We start from the raw sequence: 10,360 nt of genomic DNA, 5'->3' as shown, positions 1-10,360 counted from the left end.
ACGCAGCGCCCCATTAGCGCCCCAATCGCGATATTTGGTAGCGAACGCCGCTGTAGCGCCGTTCGCTACCCGCGCCCGGTTCACGGGGCCTTGCTGTGCCGGCAGTGGCGCAAGTTAAGGTGGAGGTGCGGGGCGGCCGCCTTTTTCGGCGGCCGCCTGCCAGCACCTCCGTCCCCGGCCTCCTGACCCCCCCTCGTGGCATTGCCGGCTGTTTCCCGAGAGCCCGGCACTTCTCCTCAGTGCCAGGCTCTTTTGCCGGCACTCACGATCGGGGATTGCGCTGTTGCAGGCCCCTCCCCCTTAACAATGGGAGAAAGGCCTGCAGTACCGCAGCGTGCCGTGCCGCAGCGTGTGGCGCTGCGGCACGTTGCGCTGCGATATTCAGTTTCAGCGCCCTAAGAGGGACGCGGAGTGCCTCGAGCCTCGCCCCGTCTCCCTCTAGGGGCACTGAAACTGAATTTCTGACGTTCGTTAATGCTCCGAACGCTGCGCAAAAATCAGCGTCTAGGTGAACTTGCCGCCACTTTGGCGCCTCAACCCAATTTCTAGGCCAATTACTTTAATTAAAGTAATAGGGGGAGAAATTCGGTTGATAGCGCCACCGATTAACGCCTAAAGAGGCCGAGAAGCGGGGCGCTAGCCTATTTCCGGCCGGGCGCAGGGAGCCTAGCGCCTCGCCCCATATTGAGCATGCATTTAGCGCCGGCGCAAAATCTTAGCGTCCGTTCATGGGCGCAGGCAGATTATGACGTCATTTGAGTGTGCAACGCCTTTTGGGCGCCCCGGACCGGAAATTCAGTGGCACCCCCCTCCATAGCACCTGGCGCTAATAGTGACAGCTTACATGGAACCTTACCCAATCGCTCTCGGCCTGGGGGGGCGTTATTTAAAGGGGACTGGTGTGGTTTAAAAGCGGCAGCCATTTCTGGAGCACAACTTCTTCGTGAGTTACAAAGAGTTGCTGAGCTGCACACAGAGAGCCTTTTGGCCACTGAGCCTGCGCAGGCAGAGGAACTTCAGCCTTCTGACCATCGCCTTGCTGTTGGTGAGCATTTACAATGGGAAAACTTCCTGTGCGCACTTATTATGGGGGCTGCATTGGAGGGGAACGTCCTGCTGCTGAATCATCTGGAAAGGGCACTGAGATGCAGGGAGAGGGGGGCGGCCATGGCCAGAGGGAGGAGGGGCAACAGACGTCGTCACACCAGACCTTACGCTGGCAGGGTTTTCCGACAGCAGTTTTCCTACATGACCATGTCGGAGGAGCAGTGTGTCAGAAGGCTGCGATTTAGAAAGGAGGTGGTGACTGAGCTGTGCCACCTGCTTCGGACAGATCTGCAGCCTCAGATAAGGTGCAGGACATCTCTGTCGGTGGCTGTGAAGATGACTGTTGCCCTGAACTTCTACGCGAGCGGCTCTTTTCAGGCCGCATCTGGGGACATAGCCAGCATCTCGCAGTTTGCGGTGCATTGCTGCATCCGTCAAGTGACTGATGCCCTGCTTAAAAGGAGGCGGCAGTACATCTCCTTCCCAATGACCCCGGACAAGCAGCTGGAGCATGCAGAGGGCTTCGCCGCAATAGCGGACTTCCCCATGGTGCAGGGTGCCATTGATTGCATGCACGTGGCTTTGCGGGCACCTGTTTTTCAATCCGGAGGAGTTCCGCAACCGCAAGGGGTTCCATTCCTTGAATGTCCAGCTGGTCTGTGACCACCGGCAGCAGATCCTCGCAGTGAATGCGCAGTTCCCAGGCAGCAGCCACGACGCCTTCATCCTGCGCCAGACTTCTGTAGCAGACCTTTTCGAGGCCCCGGCTCACCCAGAAGGCTGGCTTCTCGGGGACAAGGGCTATCCTCTGTGCCCGTGGCTGATGACCCCACTCCGGATGCCCAGTACCCCTGCTGAAGAACGCTACAATGCGAGCCGTCAGGCGACGAGGAACATTGTGGAACACACAATCGGCGTGCTGAAGCAGCAGTTCCGCTGTCTGGACCATTCCAGGGGAGCACTGCAGTACTCGCCTGAGCGAGTCTCGCACTTCGTCGTTGTTTGCTGCATGCTCCATAACCTCGCTATCCTACGTACCCAGCCAATCCCACCAGACATTGAGGCACCAGCAGAGGAGCAGGAGGAGGAGGAGGAGGACCAAGATGGGAGGGAGGTACTAACTGGAAGGGCCGTGCGTCAGAGGCTGATCAGAAGTCGCTTCTAGGCCCCTCTCACGGAATGCTTGTAGCCATTTCATGAACAGGAATGGAACCGCCCTCATACCCCCAAGCCTGTGAAGGGCAACATGCATGTAAATAGCAGACATGGCCTTTGTAAATGAATTAAGGCCTAGAAATTCAGTATAGCCACGTTTGGGGCGCTACAGCCGGGCGGCCGCTAAAGTTTGCGCCCGGCGCAACTTCGCGCCACCTTCGCCGATATTCAGTGGCATCGCCCCAAGAGGTTGCTGCTGCGCTAAAACAGGCGATGCACGACTATCATTAGGCGCTAAGCCGACGGCCCGGGGCGATACCCCCGAGGGCGGGCGCAGCGCAGGTTCGGCGAGTTGCTGATTGACGGCAGACACTCTGGCGCCGGTGAGCTCTTAAAGGGGGAGGGTGGATTTGTTTGCCTGCCACGCCCTGCACACTGCAGCCCTGAAGCAAGGCCTGACCACTGCTGCTTGATCTGTACAACGCCCAGGACTATGGAGAAGGCCAACGTTTGCACCCATTGCAGCCCCCATTATATGTTTCCAATCAATGCTATGGCTCTGAAGTTAAAGACAAGTGCAAAGCTGTGGCCTGAAGCCACAAGTACCTGTGCGAGCGTTGAGCCAAACCAGAAAGCTCTCTACCTTTGTCTCTCTGCAAAGATCCGTCTCTCACAAAGAAGGAGTGTTGCAAAATGGCTGCCATTTCTACTGCAGGAGGAGTGCCCTTTCATTTGCGCCCCCCTCGCCCCGCAGCGACTGGGAACCGTTCCCCTCTACCAGTCACTAGGGGCGCCAGGCGCACAATAGGCCGGCGCCACTGAATTTCCGGTTTGGGGCGCACAAAGGGCGTTGCATGATGAAATGACGCCAGGATCTGCGCGCGCAGCTGAGCGCGCGCAAAGGCTTTGCGCCGCCGCTAAATCTTTACTGAAGTTGGGGAGAGGCGCAGATCGCGCTGCGCCTGGCCGCTAGCCGCCTAGCGCCCCACATCTCCTCCTCCTAAGGCGCTAGCGGCTGGCGCAAACAACTGAATTTCTAGGCCTAAGTCTTTTATTACAAAACATGTGCTTCCTTCTAACATGAAAAAGCAATAGGAACAGAAAGCTAAAATAACACACAGACACATTATTGACTCTCCCTTCCGTGAGACTGGCCAAAACATAAAGTACAATCGTAAGAGTTGACTCTCCCTCCCGTGAGACTGGCCAAAACATAAAGTACAATCATGGCATCCTCCTTGGCCTTGATTCCACCTCAGCAGAGGCTTCATCACCACCCTTTACTCTTTGCCCCCTGATGGGGATCTTGGTCTCTTTCGACTCTGGCCCCTTCCCTCCCTGCAGCTCCTCCTTAATGTGACCCCAGTGGCTGCAGCAAGGCTGGGGGAGGCCTGCTGACTGTCCTTGAGTGCAGATGCCCCTGAGGTGCGGCCTGGATGACCTCTGGGCCTAGAGGGCCCAGCTGCTGACTGCTCCACCTGTGCATGGGTGGAAGCAGTCTGTCCTGCAGGTGGTGTCAGCTGCAGTGGAGAAGTGCCAGTGGTGGCAGCAGGAATGCTGTTATCTTGAGAGAGGACAGCACTTCCCTGCCCCAACAACACACTGGCACTCCCACAGGGCAGCACTTCAGCATCCGGAGCAATCTGCTGGAGCACAGATTGCTGGCCTGCTGTGGTGCTGTGAGGGCCCCGGGTAATCCTGGCTGAGCCATCGAGGGTGGCAGCAGTCACTGGTCGCGTGGCCTCAATCTGCGTATGCAGGAGACCAGCGAGTGACTGCGTGGCAGCACTCAGCACTTGCGTGGCAGGTGCCAGTGCTTCGGTGAAGCCCTGGACAGACCTTTCCATTGCTTCGCCGAAGCCCTGGACAGACCTTTCCAATACTGACCCGAAGTCCACCATACTCCGGGCCTGTGCTGCGCCGATGTCTTGGACACTCCTCGCCAGTGTCTCGATGGTTTCAGCCAACCTTGCCACTGCAGCCATGAGCTCAGTGTGCCTCCGGCCAGCCTGGGCGCTCATTTCACTGGGGGCACGCACCTCCTCTGCGCTCTGTGCAGCAGCACTGGCAGCCTGACTCGCCCTCCGGGGAGACGGCACCTGAGCTTCCCTCCCCCCCCGCGTTGCTGCAGCCCGCTGGTGCCTGGAGCTGCCTCCTCCTCAGAGCTGTCCCCCCGCCCCCCTCCAGGGAAGTTGTGCCCCCAGTCTGCCGTTGGGCTGGCTCGCCTGAGGGTGCTTGGGATGTTCTGGCTTCCTCCTGGTCGTTGCCTCCAGAGTCACTCATAGTGGCAGCTTGAGGGCCCGCCTCCTCACCTGGCGAATCAGCATCTGAAAGCAGGGAGGTACAGGAGTGGCTTTAGCGTGAGGACAGGGTGGCAACGAGGGAGGCATAAGTGCTGCAATGTACTGTAGTGGCTCGGCAGTGAAAAATCATGCTGGTGGGGGGAACAAGTGGTAGGAGAGAGATCAAAAAGGTGATAGCCTTACCATCGCTGGCCACTCTGGGGTCGGCAGCTCCAGAGGCGACAGGACCAGTCAGCCGGTTTCCCATAATCATCTGCACTCTCTCCTCCAGGCCGCTGAGGATGTGCAGGTCAGGCCGGCCTCCTCCGGTGGCCACCTGCTCACACCGGTTCCTGGCCAGCTTCGCCTGCAGGAGAAAGGACGGGAAGTGTTGAAACATGCTGCCCTGAGCAGACATCACCTGCCCCCCATGGTTGAATAGCCCTTGCATCATGCACTGAGCAGCATGTGCGTGTGTGTGTTTCCTGAAAGGGCCATGGATGCTGGCTGACAGATGATCTTTGGGGGTTCGGGCGCCCTCTAGCCATAAAGTCAGGTGCAGATGGAGGGATGAAGATGATCGTGGAAAAGGCATTCATCCCGACGACCCGAGTGAGGTCGTTGAACTTCTTCCTGCACTGTACTGCACTCCTGGGCACCACGCTTCTGCAGGTCACTCTGGTGGCCACACCCCTCCAAGCTCGCCGGTAATCAGCATGTTGAGCCCTCCTCCCATCCTCAGGGTACAGAATATCACGCCTGCGCTCCACAGTGCCAACCAAAGCTTCCAGGGCCACATCTGTGAAGAGCTCCGGCCTCTGCCTCACCCTCTCCATGTCTTGACAGGCTGGAGCGCCTCAGGTGAGTTAGCGCCGAATTTAAGGCCTGCCAGGAAGTGCTGTGTCTGGTGATCCTAATTGACCCACCCCTTTAAGAGCTGTCCGGCGCCAGTGCGTCTCGGGGTAGGTGATTATTGACAGCACCTGCGCTGCGCCCCGCCGCCGCGAAATTGGGTTGCGCCGCCGGGTTAGCGCCTTAGGCGTCTCATGCAGCACCTGATTTAGCGCCGCAATCACCCTCAGGGGCGCAACGACCCAATATCGCGCTAGGTGGCGCGAAAGTGCGCCTGGCGCTAAGCTTTGCGCATCGCCAGGACTAGCGCCCCAAACGCGGCTATACCGAATTTCCAGCCCTAGTCTCTTTCATTATATGATGCTTTTGTGGAAATTTCCTGTGGTTTTAAATTGCTCTGTGTTATATAAATGGAAATATTTAAGCGAGCCAACTATCAAGCATAGTTTAATTCTTTCAGGACTAAATGTCCTTGGCCCCTTTTTAGAATATTGCATAATTCTTTTTTTAAGTCTTCCAAAGCTTCCGTGCTCTCTCTTCTCATTAATCTTTTCTGTGTTAATATTAGAAGCTGGTAGATCGGGACACAATTAGGAGGAGGTGGAAAAGTAAACCGCAAGCAGGAGGTGTCAGCAGATTGAGAACAAGCTTCTTCTTCGCACTTTCATCTGAGTCAGAAGGTAGAGAGATCAAGCCCGACTCCAGGATTTGAGCATGTAAGTTTAGGCTAAGACTTCAGTGCAATACTGAGGGAGTGCTACACTGTCAGAGGTGCCATCTGTCGAGTGAGTTGTTACACCAAGCCCCCATCTGCATTTTCAGGGGGGACATAAAAGCTCCCACGGCACTTTTTCAAAGAAAAGAAGTGGGTTCTCCCGGTGTCCTGGCCGACATTCATCCTTCAACCAACAGTACCAGAACAAATTAACTGGTTATTTATGACGCAGTTGTTTGTGGCATCTTGCTCGAATTGGCTGGCACATTTGCCTGTAAAATAACACTTCAAAAGTAATGCATTGGCTGTGAAACGCTTTGTGACATCCCCAGGACATAAAATATGCTACATAAATGTAAGTTCTTTCTTTGACGACTGAATGCTGTTCTGATTCACTTGAACCACTGCAGGCAATCCTCCATTATCTCGTGTGAGTGGCCATTCTTCATGCGTGAGCTGTGCAGTGTCAGTGGGTGGGTGAGTGTCAGGGGGTGAGTGTCAGTGAGTGTCAGTGGGTGGACGAGTGTCAGTGGGTGGGTGAGTGTCAGTGAATGGGCGAGTGTCAGTGGGTGAGTGTCAGTGGGTGAGTGAGTGAGTGTCAGTGGGTGGGTGAGTGAGTGTCAGTGGGTGGGTGGGTGAGTGTCAGTGGGTGGGTGAGTGTCAGTGGGTGGGTGAGTGAGTGTCAGTGGGTGGGTGAGTGAGTGTCAATGGGTGGGTGGGTGGGTGAGTGTCAGTGGGTGGGTGAGTGAGTGTCAGTGGGTGGGTGAGTGAGTGTCAGTGGGTGGGTGGGTGCCAGTGGGTGGGTGAGTGAGTGTCAGTGGGTGGGTGAGTGAGTGTCAGTAGGTGGGTGGGTGGGTGAGTGTCAGTGGGTGGGTGAGTGAGTGTCAGTGGGTGGGTGAGTGAGTGTCAGTGGGTGGGTGGGTGGGTGAGTGTCAGTGGGTGGGTGTGTGAGTGTCAGTGGGTGGGTGAGTGAGTGTCAGTGGGTGGGTGAGTGAGTGTCAGTGGGTGGGTGAGTGAGTGTCAGTGGGTGGGTGAGTGAGTGTCAGTGGGTTGGTGGGTGAGTGTCAGTGGGTGGGTGAGTGAGTGTCAGTGGGTGGGTGGGTGAGTGAGTGTCAGTGGGTGGGTGGGTGAGTGTCAGTGGGTGGGTGAGTGAGTGTCAGTGGGTGGGTGGGTGCCAGTGGGTGGGTGAGTGAGTGTCAGTGGGTGGGTGAGTGAGTGTCAGTAGGTGGGTGGGTGGGTGTCAGTAGGTGGGTGGGTGGGTGAGTGTCAGTGGGTGGGTGAGTGAGTGTCAGTGGGTGGGTGAGTGAGTGTCAGTAGGTGGGTGGGTGGGTGAGTGTCAGTGGGTGGGTGGGTGAGTGTCAGTGAGTGGGTGGGTGAGTGTCAGTGGGTGGGTGGGTGGGTGCCAGTGGGTGGGTGAGTGAGTGTCAGTGGGTGGGTGAGTGAGTGTCAGTAGGTGGGTGGGTGGGTGAGTGTCAGTGGGTGGGTGGGTGAGTGTCAGTGAGTGGGTGGGTGAGTGTCAGTGGGTGGGTGGGTGGGTGCCAGTGGGTGGGTGAGTGAGTGTCAGTGGGTGGGTGGGTGAGTGTCAGTGGGTGGGTGGGTGAGTGTCAGTGGGTGGGTGAGTGAGTGTCAGTGGGTGGGTGGGTGAGTGTCAGTGGGTGGGTGAGTGAGTGTCAGTGGGTGGGTGGGTGGGTGCCAGTGGGTGGGTGAGTGAGTGTATACCTACTAGGGGAAGAGAGAAATTGTGTAACTTTAGCGGCACACTATGTTACAGCTTGCCATAAACAGAGGGACAACCACTAAATATAAGAAAAGAGTATATACAAATTATATGAATGTATATTTATACACTCAGGGATATATCTGTTTATACACTGTATGGATAGATCTGTATTTATGTGTTCAACCATAAATGTTTTTCGATGCTTTGGCAACATAAGATGTACCTTGTCATGCCAATAAAGCGATTTGAATTGAATTGAATTGAATTGAGTGTCAGTGGGTGGGTGAGTGTCAGTGGGTGGGTGGGTGAGTGTCAGTGAGTGGGTGGGTGAGTGTCAGTGGGTGTGTGAGTGTCAGTGGGTGGGTGGGTGAGTGTCAGTGAGTGGGTGGGTGAGTGTCAGTGGGTGGGTGGGTGAGTGTCAGTGAGTGGGTGGGTGAGTGTCAGTGGGTGTGTGAGTGTCAGTGGGTGGGTGGGTGAGTGTCAGTGGGTGGGTGGGTGAGTGTCAGTGGGTGGGTGGGTGAGTGTCAGTGAGTGGGTGGGTGAGTGTCAGTGGGTGTGTGAGTGTCAGTGGGTGGGTGGGTGAGTGTCAGTGGGTGGGTGGGTGAGTGTCAGTGGGTGGGTGAGTGAGTGTCAGTGGGTGGGTGAGTGAGTGTCAGTGGGTGGGTGGGTGAGTGTCAGTGGGTGGGTGGGTGAGTGTCAGTGGGTGGGTGAGTGTCAGTGGGTGGGTAAGTGTCAGTGGGTGGGTGGGTGAGTGTCGGTGGGTGAGTGTCAGTGGGCTAATTCTCCATATTAGGGCCTCAAAGCTGAGCCTGATATTCCACCCACCCAGTGTCGACCCACACACTTGTCAGCAGAGGTCACTGGATAGTGATCAGGAATGGGAACCATGTGTCATTTTCTCTTCTGTAACCTGGGGATGTAAGTACCAATTGTAACATCTCCTCCCTAGTCACAGCGGAGATCAACTAATTCAAAGTGGCCGAGGGATGGTAACTGATGGCCCCTTGGTCTGTACGCCTCAGTTCCGCACTGCATGGTGCATTTACCCATTGAGCCATCAGGGGGGCATCTTCCCTTTCTTAACCTCTTCTGCCTTTGTGTGAGCTGCTGTAAGCTGGAGATAAACCGTGGTCTCCTATATTGCTCCAACACCAGTGACAATCTCATGATTTGCCATAGATCTGCGAGGTTCACAGATAGCCCACTGTGGTTTTCTAAGAGGGGGGGAATATCCCCAGCTAGTGACTGTAGTTGTTCAGAATTCTTAAAATGACCTCCTGCTATATAATACTTGAAGAAAAAGATGATCACATCACATTCCTGAAAGTCTAATCTGAGTCCCAGAGCTTCCTAACCCATTAGTATAAATCATATAATGACACCTCATATCTTATTCAGGCTATAGATAGTGTGCTCCGTGAAACCAGAGCATCTCCTGTAGGAAGGACACTGTCATTCTCGCTGTCACCTGACAGATTATTCCCAGAATTCTGTCCTTGGGTACAACCACGCTGAATATTTATGGTTTAGTGGGTTCAACCAGAGTTCAGACTTAAATGCTGTCAGAATAAAGAATTGGGACTAGGAGAGATGATGAGATAAGTGACTGTGTGATTAGCCATGTGATTGCCAGCAGGTACTTGGCCCCAGTGTGTTTCTCATCGATGAGTGTGACTGCGGTATGTGAGTCTCACAGTACAGCCGTGTGCTTATCATTTGCAATACAACATAGCACCCAAGATATTACAAATATCCAATCACAGCGCTGCAGGATGGTCCCATACAGTCTCGCAGGACCTCCCCTCTCAGCTGGAGTAAGAGTTGCCTAGATAGCAGCAATCGTAGAGAAATCTGAACTTGGTGAACTTTGCCCTTTCAGCTGGAGGAGGATGCCAGGAGGCAACAGGCGAAAAGCAGAACCTGTGAGACTCAGCGTCTGGATTGCATCATTCATTATTCAAACTGCAGACTTCCCTTGGTCGAAAGATTTTTTTGGCGAATCTTTCAGCTGTTCTATTATAGAACTCAGTGTCTGCTGTCACAAAATTGTCGTTAAACTTGCCCATGCTCTTTTTTTTAAAAAAAACTGTAAATCTTTATTCTTTACAGCTGGAGTGCAAGTGTCACCCTGGGTTAAAAGCAAAAATAAGGATTTTGTAATCTTGTCAAACTGAGCTGCTTTTGTTACAGTGTATATTTTAATTGTCCAGCTCTGGTAAATGTTTTTCTTTGTCCTTTGTGCTTATTTTGTTAGAGTGCCAACGAGGCCTCGTGCTTGACTAGCCTCACGGGCAAATGGATTACTCTGTCTAAATATACAGTATTAATAAATAACTCCATATGGAAGAAAATTCTGCCAGAGAGCTCCAACTCGGAGCTATGAAGGTAAGAAAGACACCGCTCAGCCGCAGGGTCCTCTTAACAGAGAGCAAGATTCAGGAACGGGAATGCGCGTCCCAAACACCGAAGTGGCGGTTTGCTAGGAAGCGTCGCTAGCCGGGGCCACTGGTGACAGCTGGAAGAAGAGAACAGGAAGCAATATGAACTTCCATGAGTTCCAGCCAGTCGGCTGCTGCTGCTTTCTAAATG

At 54.6% G+C, this 10,360-nt stretch overlaps 1 long non-coding RNA gene across 1 annotated transcript; it reads left to right on the top strand.

Annotated features, from left to right (window-relative positions):
• The first annotated feature begins 5,861 nt into the window (after positions 1 to 5,861).
• On the top strand, positions 5,862 to 10,005 carry LOC147124100 (uncharacterized). Its single transcript, XR_015077565.1, has 2 exons — positions 5,862 to 6,406; positions 9,651 to 10,005. It is a non-coding gene; the product is annotated as an uncharacterized LOC147124100 (long non-coding RNA).
• The last annotated feature ends 355 nt before the right edge of the window (positions 10,006 to 10,360 follow it).

Source organism: Somniosus microcephalus, chromosome 1 (assembly GCF_052327205.1).
Source record: "Somniosus microcephalus isolate GS21.2 chromosome 1, FLI_Smic_1.0, whole genome shotgun sequence".
Lineage (NCBI taxonomy): Eukaryota > Metazoa > Chordata > Chondrichthyes > Squaliformes > Somniosidae > Somniosus > Somniosus microcephalus.
Note: the sequence above shows the minus strand (reverse complement) of the source record. Positions and strands in the feature narration are given on the sequence as shown.